This window comes from Rhinolophus sinicus, linkage group LG06 (genome assembly GCF_036562045.2).
Source record: "Rhinolophus sinicus isolate RSC01 linkage group LG06, ASM3656204v1, whole genome shotgun sequence".
Lineage (NCBI taxonomy): Eukaryota > Metazoa > Chordata > Mammalia > Chiroptera > Rhinolophidae > Rhinolophus > Rhinolophus sinicus.
Genome location: NC_133756.1, coordinates 164,599,848 through 164,603,220, shown reverse-complemented (window position 1 = coordinate 164,603,220; position 3,373 = coordinate 164,599,848).

Genomic DNA, 3,373 nt, shown 5'->3' with positions numbered 1-3,373 from the left:
CCTCCCTGGGATGCAGCCTGGCTGAAGGCCTCAGTCCATGAGCCCTCCCACAGGGTAAATGGGAACTGCTGCTCAGCTGGACAAGGTCCAGCCCCTGCCCCCTCCCCCAAGGAGCCCTGCCCAGACCCCAGACCCAGGTGTCTAGTCACAGATGCCAGTTCTGGAAGGTTCCTGGGGCACCGACAGAAGGACTTTGAGCCCGCCTTCCCGGACCCTTACCCCAACCACCTCCGAGATGGAGCTGACAAACTGAGGCCAGGCCCCCGATGCCTGTAGCAGCTGGGGTGCACCCGGTAAGGCTGCAACTTCAAAGACACCACGCTGGAGTTGTACTGCCCAAGGGCAGGACGGGAGACAGTGGGTTCCGGAGCTCAGCCGCTGCTGTGGGGTCTGGGAGTCCCCTGCTGGCCAGGGCCTGAAACTGCATGATACCTGGGCTAAGGCCGCGAGGGGCAGCCCGGGGACCCACATCCGACCCTGCCCCCTGCCCTGGCTCAGCCCCAGCCAAAATGTTGTTGGTGTCCCTGAAGAGGTGACTTTTGAGGTGAGCCCTTGGGGAATAATAACAGTAATAAGCACTGTTCCAAGCGCTTTCCACGGGACCCCTCATCGACCCACTTCTGGGTTCATCTTGTCCAGTCAGGGCCCTAAATACTATCCTGAGGCCAACGACCCCCTAATACATACCTCCAGCACAGACCACAGCCCCAAACTGCACACACCTGCATCCGTGTGCTGGCCCTTGTCTCCACCCACTCCAGCTCTGAGCTCCAGGAGGTCTCCTGCCCTCCCCCCAGGCCCCTCCCCAGATGACAGCAGCTCCAGACTGCAGGCAAGTTCCGGCCCAATCCCCACTCATCAGGACTGCCTGTCAGCTCTTCCTTCCTCGGAAGTGCAGAATCCCACCCCTCGAACTCTCCACTGCCTCCTCCCCTCCAACTCCCTGGCACCCTCTCTGTGCCTGCCCTCAGCCAGAGGTTCCTTCTGGAACACAGTGCAAGCTCAGAGCCCCGCGATGGCTCCACTGCCCGCAGAGCAAAGCCTACCTGCTCAGTCAGTGTGTCATGTACTTACGTGTTACAGTATTGGCTACTATCTGCCCTCTCCCACACACGCACACACACTCATACACATGTGTGCACACACATAGGCACTCAGGCGTGCTGCACAAAGGCAGTCCATTCTGTGGGCTGAATATCCCAAGCCCCTGGCACAGAGCCTGGCACACAGTAGGTGCTCAACAAATGTTTGTCGGTTTCAGCAAGGCTGCCTGTTTCACGACCCATCACCAGTTCAGATGCCCTCTGGCTCCTTGGACCCCGCCAGCTCTGGGACACTCACAGGGCTCTCACCCTCCAGCACACGTGAGCCAGATGAGCCTCTTCCGCGTACATCCCACCCCGTTCCTCCCACTCCCAGCCCTTCTGGGGTTCCCCAGGGCCTTACTGGGACGTGTGAGATACTCCGAGATCTGGGCCTCACAGCCCCTCTCCAGACTCAGCTTTTGCACCCTCGCCCCACTGCACACCTCAGCCCCCGCCCCATCAAGGGTTCTCGGTTTTTACACACCCCAAGCTTGGGCTTTGTGCATGCTATTCCCTCTGCCTGGCGTGCCCTTCCCGCACCTGGTCAGTCTGCGTTCGACCTTAAGACTCTGTGTGGGCGTCACCTCCTCTAAGAAGCCCTCCTCCCCAGCCGCACCCCATATTCCTCAGGTCAGACTGGATCAGCCTGGTCTGTCAGACTGTCAGCATGTTTCTCTGAGGGGACCCGGATGGACGCTGTGGTCCTGGGGGATTGCGGAGCGTTTTTTTGAGCAGCTAAGTGACCACATTGGCCAAAGCTGCTTGCTCTGGAGAAGGAATGCCTGGTCCCGGGGTTCCAGGGCTCGGGGTGCTGCTTTTTCCTCATCCAGCCCTAAGGGCACTTTTCCCACACGTCCTGGGGACTAGGAAGCTCCCCGCCCTCACTAAGCCTGTTCACAACAAATGCTTAGGCAAGATCTGATTGCTTCTGCTCCAACCAGTTTCACACCGCCACAGGCCCTGCTTGACACAGGAGGGAGAGGTGAGTAACCAGCCCCTTCCTGCCCACCCAAGCTCTCGAGGGTCCTTGGCCTCCCCTGCCTGCCACTTGGCAGGCTAGGCACTCTTACACCCCAGTCTCTGCTGGGGGAACCCAGGAGGGGCCAGCTGATGTTCCAACCTCCTGGCCAGGTCACTAGGAAGCAGCCAGGCAGGGAGTCTGACAGGCCCTGGGGGCTCTGGATCACCCTGGGGACAGTCTCTTCCCCGCCCCTACGGAGCACAGCACCACCGCAATCCTCCCCCAGGGGTCCTGAATCTAAGACGCCCTAAGACTGCTGTCACACCCCTACCCCAGGCCAGCCCTCTGTGCAGTCCTTCCAGAAAACCCCCGCTGGTTCACCCGCCCTAGCTCTGGGTGCTCTCACCCTTCACATCTCTGGTTGGCAGAGAACGGAGCACCCTGACCTCAGATACAAACAAATCTTTCTGGCACACAGGTCCACTATGCAGAGAGGTGGGATGTGAGCCACTCCCCCTGACAGGAGGGCCCGTTTGCCCTGCTCTGAAAGACACCGAGAGAGGTCCCTAGGCTCCCTGGCTCTGCCCTTAACGGCCTGCCCTCCCATCCCTCCCTGGGCACCACAGGAGGGACTCAGGCTGTCGGCCCACCATCTCAAGCTCTTTGTCCCCTGAGGTTTTCTGCTATGCTGAGCTGTGGTTCACACATGGCAGAGGAGACTTTGGTTTTGACATTTGGGCCTGTGGCCTGGCTCTGACCTGCTGGGCAGGGGTGGCAGTCTTGAGTGGGCGTCTGGTTACTTCTCTGGGGAACTTTGCTTGGCCGGAAGCTGAGTCTGTGTGCTCCCCAGAGCTCCAGCAGTGGCTACCGGTGTCTGTCAGCACACCCCTACACCCCACCTACCCGCCAAGGGGGGGGGGGTCACCGCAGCTTAAAATGCGGAAAACTGACATCTCTGTAACTCGAAGCAGCCTCCAGGTTTGCGGGTGAGGGTCCCAGTAATGCCTGTCTCCCCCCCCCTCCTCCAGGTCTCTGTGGCCCCTCCTTTCTTCTTCTCCCTTCCCCCCACCCCTTTCCCCTCCTGTCCTTCCCAGCCCCTGTGCCCCGTCCCTGTCCCTCTGCTCCTGCCCCTCTCCACCCTATGTCCAAGCTGGGAGAAATAGGGGTGCAGGCAAGTCTGGGCAAAGTCAGGCCAGGGACAGAGAAGGGGGCGTGGGATGACCCGGACGCGGGGCGGGGCCCGCGGGGGGCGTGTAGGGCTCGGCCAATGAGCGAGGAGGCCCCGCGCGGGCAGGAGGCGGGGTCCTAGGTCCCTTTGAGAGGGCCA